Source organism: Zootermopsis nevadensis, unplaced genomic scaffold (genome assembly GCF_977971745.1).
Source record: "Zootermopsis nevadensis isolate Lab colony 2312 unplaced genomic scaffold, Znev_1.0 Znev_ptg000007l, whole genome shotgun sequence".
In the NCBI taxonomy this organism is placed as follows: Eukaryota; Metazoa; Arthropoda; class Insecta; order Blattodea; family Termopsidae; genus Zootermopsis; species Zootermopsis nevadensis.
Window position 1 is genome coordinate 5,005,052 of NW_028259139.1, and position 14,569 is coordinate 5,019,620.

Sequence of the window (14,569 nt, forward strand, 5' to 3'; positions counted from 1 at the left end):
GCAACTGAATATAATCCCGTCGTACTCAGACATAAACAGCACGGAGACAGTCGGCAAAGAATGGATGCCTGCGAGCAAAATTCCTGTGGGAAGACCCTGGAACGCTAACTTAACTCTGTCTGGTAAAATGTGACTGTGATTAAACCTGTGAGGTTTATGACGATGATGGTAGTGATAATGACGATGACGTTTCGTTTGCTTTTTTACCTCGTCAGGTTTCCTAGGCAACTCATAAATGACCTTACCTTCTGTATAAGTGACGTTGGTGTGGTGGCTGGTGATTTGCTGCTAAGGGATTTTGGGGTCTTATGCTGTAATATTTGTGATGCCGTTAAAGAATTTAAGGTCTCCTGGAGTAATATTTACTACAGTGTGATCATCCGTGGCTTGCTACAGAGTGGTCGTAAGTAAGATCACTCAACACACATTAAAATATTCACTGATGGCTGCAGTTAAATACAATTCGATTAGATTAACGCAATTATACAAGAGTCCTCGAAGGTCGCGTCATGTTGTAACCCGCTCGCGCCAGTCCGTCGGTTGTCTTTCACCAGCAGAAGTACGAGGGCGTCTTTTTAACAAGTGCAACGGGTATTCATTGTCGAACGCCGCCTGGCACCTCATTCTTACTTGACTCTTGCCAGAATGAGTTTTGAAATGCGTTTTCCGATTCTCCTGTGGCAAACAAGTCGACAATATCGCGACTGGTGAAGCATTTCTGTGGCACGGGAAGTTTTTAACGAGTTTAATCGAACACGGATGGCGCATGCACACGGTAACAAAATACGTGTTCATTTGATACGGGGGTCTATCTGTGGGTATAATTTTAAGCAGAAAGATGGCGTTCGTGCGTGCGCTCGCGCTGTAACACAAGCCGTTGGTCTATTTAATCGAATTTATTATCGTTCTCAATTAAAAGTTTCAAGTGTGGTTTTGTCCGTCCGTATGCAGTAGTTCGAGAGACCTCGAAAGGATTTTTATGAAATTTTATGTTGGCGACTTTTACTGAGATTTGCTGATACATTCCAGAGTTGTTTAAAGTCGGACAGAAATCACGGACATATTATTACATGCAGACCTGCTCGCAAGTCGAGCATAACTCGTTTAGTCTTAATGGGAACGAAAAAAAAACTTTCTCAACAAATTTGTACAGGAAACTTGGAACATTGTTTATGCCTGACGCCATTTTCCCCGAAGATCACACAGTTTTCGATGTAATTAATCAAAAGGGACTTCATGTTACGTCGCCTCGTATCTCGAGAACTGCTGGACTGATTCTGATCAGATTTCGTATTCGAGTGCTGTGGTCCTCTGTCTTATTGTAGCAGCACTGCCACTGGGTATAAACCCATTTGCAGTTATTAATAAATTATAATACTGTTGGTTCAGTTACATAAGGGAATGAAATCGTTTATTAATATTATCAAGCTTTAAGATACTTACCATGCCGTGGCCAGATTTATTTATCACTTCAGGTGCCATTTATGTTGAAGTTCCGCAAAATGAGTTTGTACATTTGTCCTGTTGATGGAAAGAAAATTTTAAATTGAGTCATAACTCAGTTTCTATTCTACCTGGCGACACAGTGAAAATGGTAGAACAACTGAAGACTGGAATATTTTACAAACTGTTGTGGAAATTGTCTTCAGAAACATTGGTAATGAGTCACACTATGTTTGTGCGTCAGTGTTTGGCTTGTTAACGCAAAAACATGTTATCGCAGTTTTGTATCTCGCCATCGTCTGTCACACTCGTCTCTAGCCGGTTTCGCCATCACAACGTTGAAAATTTCATTACGTGACTTATAATTAATTGTAACAAATTCACACTGGGGGGGGGGGGGGTCTACTGGGCCATTGTATCGACATTTCTTCTGAAAATGACTGAAAATTGTCTGCATGTCTGACAAAATGACATGTATCAGTTCATGCGTTATTTAACGATGCAAAATTACGTAGCGATGTCAGTTGCTGAATGACGAGTTAGAAGGGAGGGTGCAGCTGTACTTAACGCGAGAGGCCGGCATTCGCTTGCTGGGAGCAGAGGGCTTTGGAGAAAGCTGCTAGCAGCTTCGATGCCAGCCAGCACCATTCCGTTATCGTAATAGATGACCACACGAGAAAGCTTTTGGAAATGTTGACCTGGACTTAAAATTTGTACTTAATAAGAAGTGGACCACAGTCTTGTTTGTTTACTGCAGATACAACAATGTTAAGTGACCGGAAATTGCGGTGAGTGGAGTTTCCAAGGCTGAAACAACAACAACAACAACAACAATGAAACTGAAAAGTTTCCTTTCGTAAGTCTGTCATTGACTGTCGTTCTCGTCGCAAGCGGAAGACATTTAAGCCCACTGACCGATATACGGAATATTTTAATGCGCAATTAAACAAAAATGCGTCTTGATAAAGTTGTTCCACGCAGAAAAATTAAATATTATTAAAGCAAGCGATAAACTTGGAAATAAGCTGCAAAATTCTGCATATGGCGGCGTTCGACAAGCGATAAAATCCGAGAATAATTGCTTTCACGTGCCTCGGCTTCTAGTCTTCGCTGGCAAAGCGTTTTTCAACACTCCGTGGGCGTAAAACAGCGCGTCTTCAAATGATCTGGAATGAGACCAACGCTCAAAGTACCTGCACGGTCTTTGAAATGACTCCTTGTCCTACGTTCAATGCGATTAACCTAACGCACTTAATTACCTGTTTTCCGTTCCTCCAATTTCGCTTGAGGCTGCAGAATCGGGCGTTGGGCGCGTCTGACGCTGCCTTGTTTTTGTCTCCCCCCCCCCCTTAATTACACGCCCCGATAATCGCATTGTCCAGTAAGAGACTTCCCTCTCAATTGCCTAACCATTGCGGGGTGGCTTAGATTCAGGCCTACACTCCACCTGGAGTCGTAACCTCGAATTTCGCCTTACGCGTGGGTTGCCCCCGTTTTCCTGTATCATCTTGTGCAGAAACTCATGTCGCTTCCGTTCTGTTCAGAATAATTTATATTGCATACCACTGACTGATTACGGACTGGATGACCGGGGTTCGATCTCCGGCGGGGGGCAAACGACATTTCTCCTCGTCCCTGAGTCCACACAGACTTCGATCACGTGGGTTCTGGGGTAAAACGCCACCACTTCAACCTCGTAGAAGTTAATGCGGATTTGGAGATGAAACGGATACGACCTCCCGTTCATGCGTTCACGCGTTCACTTTAGAACCTCGTGAGAAGGAGACATGAAAGCAACGTCTTGGGGGGGGGGGGGAGCTGAATTAATTTCTGTGTTGTGCAGGTGGCGTGTTCAGTGTGAATATTCACGAGTTAATTCTAGCAGCAGTGGGCGGATTTGAATCTGCTATTATCCCACAGAACAGTTGTGATAGGTTCTTCTTGTCACCTAAATTATTACTTGCACGCGAAAATGTAATATGGCTGCTGTTCGATGAGTAATGATTGATTTAGGAGTAAAAAAAATCCTGTAATTTCATTTTAAGTGTCAGGTGTAACTAATGGACTTTCTATGGAAATATCTGCGTGTTCTGTAGAAGTAAGTTGTTAACTTCAACTTCAACGTAGGACTTTTGTTGTAAGTTTGCAGCCTTTTATCGCCTGTTTAAAACTATACGAGTTACTGCCGTAATGTTGCTAACTCTTAGTAGTACTTCTTCGTCTTACAAAGCGGGAAAGTTTTAGTACCATAAATAATAGATTTTCGTGACAAACATTTCATATGGGCCTTAGAAAACAACTTTCCTGAAGAATGTGCATAGAATTTCAGGAGCTGCAAAATCATATCCCTCTTGTGCTTAAGAAGTTAGTGGAGCTTGTCACAGCCAGCGTACCCGACAACACTCGATGATTTATGACAGGTCCAGACTTGGCTGTACTCCTATTAGAGGCGACTGGTGATTTTATACGGACAGACATCTTGAGAGTATTTATGTTTTAGGCAATAATCTATAAATAATCAGTTATATATGTGATATCAAAACTAAGGAAAGGACATAACATGGAGCAGAGCTAACTACCGAAAAACACTGAAAATTATGTGGGTCAATGTGTATTAAAACAGTTGTGACGTAATGAGCGGAACAGTCAATTTGTAGTTAGCGGGTTCTCTGGGCGGTAACGCGCCTGCCCTGAATGTGGAGGTACACTTAATGTGTTCTGTGTAGCTTAATGACAGCGGTTCAGTAAGTGCAGTTTTGCTTTGGAAACAATATTTGTACGTCCTGAGGATGGTCCAAAAGGGACAGAAACATGTCGCCCTAGAATAAACACTCGCTATGTTGCATATCCAATGGAATTGGAGCCTCATCATGCTCGACTTGCTTAGAAGGGTTATGACCTTAGCATCAACTGTCTCCTCTTTGAAATAAAAGATAAACAATCTCCCGCGGAATAGCAGGCGGTGTGGTTTGTCCCGGGCTGTGTCGCCGTTCAGGGCTATTCAACACCTCATATCAGAATTCCACCACTCTGAAGTCCAAGGACCTGCACAAGAAACGCTTTGTTTGCACGTCTCATTGACATCTGTGGGCATTTATTGCCAACGAAAATCTTCTGGGATTGAGGTCTTCGCGACGGTGAATCTGAAGATGGCTGTCTTCAGGGTTGTTGCGCGCTGATGATGGAGGCAGCAAGAACGTCTGGAACGTCGGTAAAGTTCTACCAGACTACACGGGGCAACAACCCAGAAAACAGCCATCAACTAAAATCTTACTGCGAGCCAGTAATGATTTGTCTTCATTGCTAAATATGCAATGATTTTTGCCTTACTACCCAGAATGTTTCATGGACTCCTTCATTTCGATGATCGTGTATAAGGACTTATACTTCCGCCTGTACATTGATGTCCTTCTGCCATCCGCACGATAAACAGAATTAATTGTTTAAAAATGTTAATGAAACGCCAATGCAAAGAAAATTATTGAATGTCATTCATGTCTAGTGCCGAGGTTAAGAACGAGTAGGAGCTGTAACTCGTCTCCCCTCCAAACGTCTACATGGCGTCTAGCGGGATAGAAAAAAGAGCTCGTAGGAACGAAAGTTTGTAGTTCAAGTATTCACTGAACCAAAAACTGCAATGTAAAATTAGAACATGGCAGCTGTTTGAAAGAAGTTTTCAACGATCTAGTGACCCCATGTGTACTACTCCAATGTACTACCTCAAACCTAACGCACCGTACGACATACAAGTATTGATTTACGTTAAAGTAGACATTAACACCACATGATTTGTGCACTTGGAAACTGAAGTTGTCTTAAGCACGACAACTTTTAACAATAATTCTAAATTTGCAAAGAACGCATGCGCTGTTTATACTGATACTGATTACGCTTTGCCTGGTCTTGTGGGTTACCAGTTTCCCTACTCGGTAGTCAGCAGAATAGTGCCTCTTGATAAATAGATGAGGGTGGGCTTCGGAGTTGCTTACGTAAAGTGGTGAACGGGTAAGTTCAGTTTTGCAAGACTGGAATTTTAGCGGAAAAGTTCTGCTAAAAGTCTGCCCTGTGCTGTGGGCCACGCACCGTGAGAGCCAGCCTTACCCCCTGGCATCGGTTCAAACACTCGGACTGGAGATAAGACAAGCAGAAACAACGCCTTGAATACTGATTGCCACGTAGTATCTACGCTAAATCTAGGTTTAAAATATTGACTTTGTGTTTGCTCTCTCAGGCGAAAACGTGTAGCCACTTTACGCTTGTATCTTTCTGTATCTGCTGGGGTTCGTCCATAAGAACGCTGATATGGAATGAAGTTAATTAAGCACATACGTACACATCGTTGTAAAATCATAAACAGTTAAGTCAATAAGCCGCTATTTGTGTTGATCAAGTTCTCACTGACCGACATGAACAGTAATTAAAAACGGTAAACAGAAAACTAATTCTGTGTGATCGATTGTCCCAGTCCGTGAATATGTCATGGGACATCCCTCTTCTGCCGCTGAAGACTGGCGAACAGTGGTTGTGTTTACAAACGTAGGACGCACGCATAGAATTTCACTACTTTGGACCTTCCTTCCCTGATGTTTTACTCTCCCTGTTTTCAAATAAGCTGTCTCCTGTTTGTGCGGCCCCAGTAGCCAGCGCCATTGTGCATCTCATGGACGGTCGTACCAACAAACACGGGGCAGCTGAGGAAAAGAGTAGGCCTAATTGTCCTTCGAACAAGTCCTGCGTTATCGAAAACCATTTCGGTGGTCCACTTAGAATTGCGCCATTTTGAGGAAGGGTTTGTTTGTCTGTGGTTGGCGTTACTGCTGAGTGCACAGCGTAGTCATTCAACCTAACTGTCGAGAAGAGACAGATGTACGACTATAACGTAAATAAACGTCTTGCGTGGAAGGTGTGGTGTTCCATTCTTCCATGAAGGAAGCCCACACAAGCGATCTTCCAGTATGCACATCCACAGGAACGTAAGTTGAAATATGAAAGTTTGTGCTTTGTAATGTAGATATTCAAATATTAGTTGATATCACAAAGTGGTGTAAGCATCAGGTGTAATAGAATAGAATTTATTTACATTCCATAGGCCTAAGCCAAGGATGCAGAACAGGGCATAGCGCAAATACAATATTTGTTTCTAGTACAAATATAAATAAAAAGTTATAACAGCTGTTTACAGGTTTTTGGAACTACAGTATAGTAAAAGGGATGCTTCGAAATGTCAGAGTACGTCTAGAAATAACTACAAATGGATTTCCAAAAGTGATTTAGGTTAATTGTAGAATCTAAAGAATGCGTACAAATTTCGCCTTCTATCGTGGGGAGAAGGCGCGTCGAACCCTTTCAAAATTAAGAAAGTCTGCACAGTTACAGGCCAGAGCAGTGAGTGCTCGTGTGTGATCTTCATAGGGCGCAAACTTCCGGGCGTATTAAACATCGTTATATTTCTACAGTCACGTAATGCATTCGAGTTGGTGATTCCTACTAAGCTGGAGTACTGTCACGTGGAGTTACTTACCCCGATGCTGTGGGAAAGAATAACTCTGCCATATCATGTTCCGGTGACAGGCCCTGCGAAGGGCTGACTCCTTTTCCCCCCTCCAGGGAATTCTACCGCGCATTTCAAACATCAGCTAAGTCGGAATCAATTGAGTCGAAACACACCAAAGTCTCTAATCGAAAAGCAGAAGAATAACTATCTGAAGGAACATTTTTATGGCTAACCCTCCTTGCCGGCAGTAGAATTTATTGCAAATAACCAAAGAAACTCGCAGAACAAGGCGAAAATCTGAAGTGTTTATTTACTCTAACGCGTTTAGCCTGCAAAATGACGAAACCTTTTCTTTGTGAAGTTTACAACAGAAGAAATGATCTGCTGGTATTGTCCCTTGCAAGAACGGTCTGAAAGTAAGGCACACGTCGAAATGTTTCTGGCACAAGCTGATGTTTACCATTCCTCAACTAACTAGCAGTATTGGCGCTTCAGAGTTATTTCCGTTTTGCAAGTTTGTGTCTGCACGTAAAATAAATACCTACAGCTAAAACTACAGAGCAGATGTCCATGGCAATTGAAGGAGCCTCACATTCAATGCAGTGTTGTACCCTGGACTCCGGACTGAAGCCGTACAGTGCCGCATCGTTGATGAGGACACCGTTTCGAAGCTCGGTGACGACACTGGGCTGTTGCGACAGTGGGGGATACAGAAGGTATGGGAGAGATGCGTTTAACAAAATAGTTTTTATTACCCGTAGAGGGAAGATGTTCGTCCTGGACACGTCTGCGTTCAGGATTATCTGAGAGAGTGGTTCGGTAGCCCGTTCCGTCGTGGTACTTGTTTGTGTCAGCAAGTGGACCTGCCCTTGGAATATTCCTGAGTCTGACTAATGTCTCGTCTTTATTCTCAGGCATTTTCATCCGTGTTTCCATACGGCACGTACTGCTGCCCCATGTCTCTTCTGCTCTGTCAGAGGCAACGTGGGAAAACTACCGAGTTGCACGTAGTTCATTCCGGATTGCTTTGAGGGGATGGTTTGGAGAAGCCGTTTGATAGCCTCTGTGTGTGGCAATTTCAACTTCATTCAGGCTCGGTTCAGGGATGAAGGGCTCTGCTGTACGTACTTCAGGTTCATTGAATTGATCAGCTGCGTGAACGTTTAGTAACTATTTTTAAAAAGTAAAATATTATGAATAAACCTGTTGCTGACTTCTGTCGCCCTTTGTCTAACGGTTGGCGGTGGAAAATATTGGATTGTTTCTTACGATTCCCAGATATTAATGTCGTGGAATTTGCTTATCCCCTTGAGGTTAATTAATATCTCCTCTTCATAATCCTTTGCATGTTATATAATTATTTGTTGTAATTGATATAGCACAGGCGACACATCACTTGTCTAGATGTTCTTACTCTGCCCTGCCGACTTAGTAGTGTCTTCGGCGGCCGTCTCCTGCCCGAGGCCGATGAAATGAGGGGTCCACGTCTGCACGCGTCGTGGTAGACCTCGGACGCATGCGCTGTCCGGTACTTCGAAAGAAAATTTCCTGGTATAGTATTTTTCTCCAACGAAGCCCACGAAGAAGTGTCGTCAAAATGGTAACAGTGAACGTCGATAAAATTGGCATTTTGGAAGCTACTGCCGATTTCATTTCTGTTTCCCCGCATTTGAAGTTATTTCCACGTGCTGGTGGCAATATCCCGAGTACGGGCCAGCAGATGACGAGAAAATTTTGATGAAATTTGGTAATGAGATGAAGAGTTCAGCCGCCTCAGATTCAATAGTTCTAAGATAAATATTTGAATCGGGATGTCTGTAAAGCTCACCTGGAGAATTTAAGGGCTACACAAGTTTCCAGCTTGCTACTCATTGCATTTCTTGATTTGTATCTGTTACTTTGGATTTGTGTGCTTAGTTGGCTTCGCTTTTCTTACAGAGGTTGGCATTGTTTTAGAAGTGCTTTTGTTCAGCAGTGGATGAAGGGCTTGTAGAATGACTAACCGTTACCCCGAGCTAGCCTCCCGCCCTGCTCAAGCACGGAACACACACAATAGGTCAAAATCGATGTCTCCACCGACTCCAGCCACAGATTCACATCATCCTGTACATATTGACTCAGACCGGCCAGCTGGCAGCTCCAGTAAGCGCAACCACCACCACCAGCAGCAGCAGAAAGCTGTTCCTTTCACGACTCATATTTTCGTCTGAAAAAGCAATGAGGTGCCATCGGCTACCCTATAAATTTGCATGAGGAAAGACAGAACGAAAGTGTTAAAGAGGGAAATCACTTTGTCTCCTCACACATTAATTTTTAATTTTTTATCGATATTTTCGATGTAATTCATCGTCTGTTCAACTTCTCGCACAAGTTCCTGAGGCAGCTGTCAGTAATGACTGAACCAGTCAGCGTGTTGCAAGCAGTGAAGGGGGTTGATAACGTGTGTTCGAGCCAAACCCTCGCTGCTGTGATTTGTAACCTGTCGTGGAAATGCAAAGAAATTGCAGTGAGTGTCTTTGTTGTTGGATTGTCATATTACACGTGTCTTTTGTAGATTATCTTGGAATGTCACAGTCATGGAATGATGTTTGCCACGATGATGCTTAAATTATAATATTTTTTCGCTTGGTAGGTTAGTTGGTTACACTTAAATTACGTGTTGATGCTTTCCTCGTGTGTTGTCAGCGAAGGATGTCACAAATGACCCTCCGTCATTTCTTTGACATTGTCTTAGGAAACCTCTTCCCTGTGTGTATGAGGTTTGGCCTCTGGCGTGGACGTAAGGTCCCGTAAGCCATTCCTGAGTTAAGAAGGCCTCTGGCGTGGACTTAAGATCCCGTAAACCCAAGTGAGTGTAAATATACGATGACGGTCAGTCATCAGTTTCCTTTGGCAATGCTTGCTTGCGTTTCAGGGAAGTTCGTGTCATCCTAGGCGTTGCCTCTTCTCAAAACAGAGGGCAATGCTGAGCCTCGCTGTGCCATTGTGTTAATTGTAATTTGATTGATTCCTTGGAGTAACACCGAACGGGAGGGGCACTGCCCTCCTACGCCACGTCTTTTTGGTCGGTGTCAGTGCTTGTAAATGAGGACCTGGGGAAGGGGAGTGGCGTTAGTGGTGTATGCAGTAGGTATCAGGGCTTGCGGACCTTTTGGGGCGTTGAGTCTTCCAGTGATATAAACCCACGAGTATTTGCTGCTCGCGGAAGTAATGACAACACCGCTGACGAACGTAGTAGGCGCCGGATCAGAGTGGCCATCATCCTGACAGTGACAGTAGCCAGCTAAGAATGTAGTCACTGTAATTATTTCCTTCTCTTTAAAAAATGTTCTCATTGAGACTTACTACCTTCTTAGTAGTTTGAGAGAACTTTAGGCAGTGGGGTGTCATAAAGTATATTTTGCACAGCAGATTTCGAATATGACACTCGTTGCGACTTTGTAAGTCGCACATCGTACATCTGAATCTGAGGCTGCATGGTGTAGCAGCCGTATCTAAAATAAGGACACCGTCTGCTGTCTGTGGATAGATGTGATGTAGTTAGTCTGAGATCCCAGACGGACAGACCTACAACTGATAAATGTTTACGCAGAAATAAGAAATAATGAAACTAGGCATTGCAAATTCGTATGAAATGGTCAGTTGGAAAGAAAAAAAACAATAGAACGTAGGGCTCTGTAAAAACTGAATGTAACGATGATTTGGGGGGGGGGGGAGGTTTGGTAGGACATGTCAGCTAGAATATCGGGGTTATTTCACTGAACTAGTGCTGCCTGAAATGTTTGTATTTGTGGCACAAAGGAAGCCATTAGTTGTCGTAACAGTAACGACAGGTGATGAATGGCTTGTTGAAGGTTGGAATAATGGAGGCTGAAATGTTACTGGAGGAAGCTTAAAACTGTTGTGCTCCATGGAAAGGTGATTTGCATGTTTTCCTTTTACGTTGTGCAGAAACTGCTGTTTGGATGATGAATTTAAAACGAAATAAATCACACAGTTATCAGAAAGAATAGTTCATTAAGATCACTTATTGTAATAACAATTGTCTTGTTAGGGATTTTGGATATTACCTTTGTAAATGAGGCACAAAATAAGAGAGAAGTTTGGTTAAATAAAATATTAAAGTTGTGTCAGTATAATGTAAACATGGTGTAGGTGAAGAGACCTATCCCACAAAAACCACTATCACGTGGGGGTCTTGATGCATTAAAATAACAAATAAAAAATATCTGGGTATTTAACCCTCTTAAAGGATTTGTAACTTTCTTTCCTGGGAATCGACAGTGTCAGTTTGACAGGCATGTTCCACTACATACCTCACGCCTCAAGAGAAGCAAATTCGAACAAAGAGTTTGAGAAGTCGCGAAGAGTCGGCCTTATTTAGAAACCGTTCCAGTAAGTTTTTGGCATTTTGGAACTAAGCCGCTTCGGGTGCAGTTTATATCATAAAGTGGCTCTGATTATAAAACACTGAATACTTTGAGCCCGTGCCCGCAAGTAATCTGATGGTCTGTGTTAAGTACAGCGCGTTCACTGATAAAGTTCAACGCAACCATCACATCCGGCTCCCGGCAAGAGTTGCTGTAAAGAAGGAAACTCGATTTTATTGAGCGATTCTTAAGTCGTATCGAGAAAACCTTATAGTTTCTGACAGTGAGTTATGCACTTAAAACCAGGAGCTGGAAAGTGACATTTGCGTTTAACTTTATCAATGAACGAACCGTACATTTAAATTCTTTCTTCCTTTTGCATTTTGACTCACTTTGGCAAATATCCACTAACATTTTTGCAGTGCAGACACTCAGAATCCGTTTCGCGTCTCATTTTGTTGCTACAAGGAAATTTTTCTTACTGCAGATCCAAGTAACCCGCTGACTTGACAACGGTTTGTACCCGCCCGCTGTGTCTTGTAGCGATGTTTAATGGCGTAAACACCAAACGTACAGCATTATGGCTGTCAAAACTGCCTTGCGAGAGTCACAGTCAAACGAGATATTGCATCGTAATGTAGGCCCTTACCACTTGTATCACTCTTCCACGTAACTGCATTGTAGCGATGAGAATTCCTACTTAATTTTCATCCTCCCCACTTCAGCTTTAATGCGATAAAGCGCCGTTAACTATTTTGAAGCTTGACGCAAAAATAGTGAATCATTCATTTCCTGCCTTAAACAGAACAAAATTTTGAAATACCATTTCATTAAGCGTTAAGGAAAGTAATCGGTGGTTCCGGTAATCGTACTAAACCCGTAAACGCACTGGATGTTAGTAAATCTGGATGCACAGTACGTTCACAAAACACTGTGATGCAAAGAAACACACACAGTAAAATCTAAACTTCCAACTTCATCGCTTACAGTCTGCGATTACAGAGTCTAAAGTACTGCAAGTTCATTTCAATTCAGTTGTTTCGCATTTTTTTAACGTAAAGTTTCTTTTTTGTGTGGCCTTTGGCGAGCGGCAATCTGAAAACTTTGTCATTACCGGGACTTGAACTTCTCATGCTTTGTCGCATGTCGTATATTCCAGCGTGGGATCGGCTCTCGCCCGTAACTGCAGCCGAATGGTTTGCATCCGCGGCGCTAAAAATGAGATGTCGCCAACTGGAGGACGACAACTGAACTGCACTGCACCTAACGTTATCTTCAAAAAAACTGCTCGATTTGTATTAATTAATTAATTAACTCATGTTGTATCGAAGAGCCGGGATAGCTCAGTAAGTATAGTGACTAGCTATGGTCTGGATGACTGGGATTCGATCCCCGACGGGGACAGTATTTTTCCTCTAGTCTCTGAGGCCTCCTGTCCAATGGGTACCGGGATCCTTTCCCGGGGGTAAAACGCGGCCGGGGCGTGATGCTGACCACCCCCACCTAGTACCGAGGTCAAGAACGAGTAGGAGCTATATCTCCACTCCACTCAAACGACCTACGTGGCGTGTAGCGGGACGGCTTTACTTTCTTTACTTTTTGTATGTTTATTGTCGGTTTATTGAATTACGCTAAAGAAATCAGTTTATACACTTTTTTGGAAATACTTGTTAAAAGCTGAAAAATTATTATAACTGCCTGAATAATGCAAAGACCGGTGAGCGCTTATTTAACTGCACAAAGCTCATAGATGAGCTTCCATGTCCAGATTTAAGGTAAGAGAGCGTACAGGGCACACGTTGCTCCGAAGTAACCAGCCCCCGCAGGCACTGAACTTGATAATTAACTTATGAGAACTTCGCAAACTGCAGAAGCATTGCATGTGGGTTCTAATATTTTCCGCAAGATGTCGTAAAGTTAGTTACAGTTTCAATTAATCAAACCGCTGTCTGTTCCTTCTCGTTCGACTGTAATTATGGCGCTCGCTCGCTAGCTTTGCCCTGACGTGGAATTCGAAAGAACAAAGCAACTTTAAGCCCCTGAGAAGTTGTAAATGGGTAGGAACTATAATAATTATTGTTATTACTTATCGTACCAGCCAATAAAATGCTACAAACTTTGTTTCCAATTACTTCTATAGTGCTATGTGTTCGTGAGACTGGCATACAGTTAAATGGAGTTGTAACTGTGTGCGTAGTGTCGTGATTAAAGCGTTAGGACAGCCATTCCTAAAAACAAAAACAAAGCAAGAAAATGACAACACGACGCTCCTGTACACTCGTTTGTTTATGACCGTGGGGGTGTTCAGGGAGAATGTTGGGACCCCAAAGAAGTGTCAGGGGAATTGGTCTGCTCGTATTCCTAGGGTGATGTGATAGCAACCAGTGATTAGCTCGACAGAACACAGTCTTAAACGCATGTGACGGGAGAAGAGAAGTGTTCATTTTGTTTCAGGCACACCTAAGGGAAGGTGCGAGGTAAATACTGAAGTTGGAGTTTAGATTTTCAGATGTCGCCGTTGTTAAACCAGCGTCGTATTTCTTGTCAAACTTTGCCCACGGCTCACTTTCAAGAAGGGTAATCAAATTCAAAGCGGTTCGGCTTCATCTTACTGATGACTGTTCTTCCGGATGTAAGCTGTTTACGTAATTTTATACTTATTTTAGGCTTGAAAATCTAACCACGCTCTTAACATGGGAACTTCTGAGAAATTTCTTTTTAAAACATAAACTTAGAATTAACTTGAGGGCTAATAATGTTTTGGTCGTTAGATGATTTAAGTCACTGCTCATCCCGATTCATGAGTATTCATTACTGTTTTATCGCATTCGCGAACGTTTAAGGGGAACTGAATTCGAACTGATACACGGTAATTCCACAGGCTTTTGAACATTTGCCAGACCCCCTCTTGCATTACCGTCCTTATTTAATTGATTCCCCAAAAGCTTCTGCGTTGTTTTATCGCTAAGTTCCATCCAGCAATCGGTTAATTGCAGAACAATGCTCTCACGAATGCCAGGATCTTTTTAATTGCCTCATCAAGTCAGTGGAAGGCATTTCCCATTAAAATGATAAGAACTACCGCTGATTCCTCTGCCAGAATTAGTTTTTCAACTGATTGGAATTGCCCCTCCCCCACCATTCCCACGAATTTTCCACCACCAAGTCACAGAGTAACAAAGGCACTTGTAAATTCCACCATTCGAAATGTATTCTCTTTAAACTTCATTGCAGACTCCAAGGGGGAAAACGCAGGAAATAT

General features: G+C 42.7%; 1 protein-coding gene and 1 long non-coding RNA gene across 3 annotated transcripts in view; both read left to right on the forward strand.

The window, feature by feature from the left end:
- LOC110830649 (uncharacterized) overlaps nt 1-14,569 on the forward strand; it is a 138,381-nt gene that overhangs the window by 32,757 nt on the left and 91,055 nt on the right. The gene's annotated exons all lie outside the window — the stretch shown is intronic.
- Nucleotides 1,845-11,188, forward strand: LOC147874585 (uncharacterized). The gene is made up of 2 exons (XR_015533903.1): nt 1,845-7,653; nt 7,852-11,188. It is a non-coding gene; the product is annotated as an uncharacterized LOC147874585 (long non-coding RNA).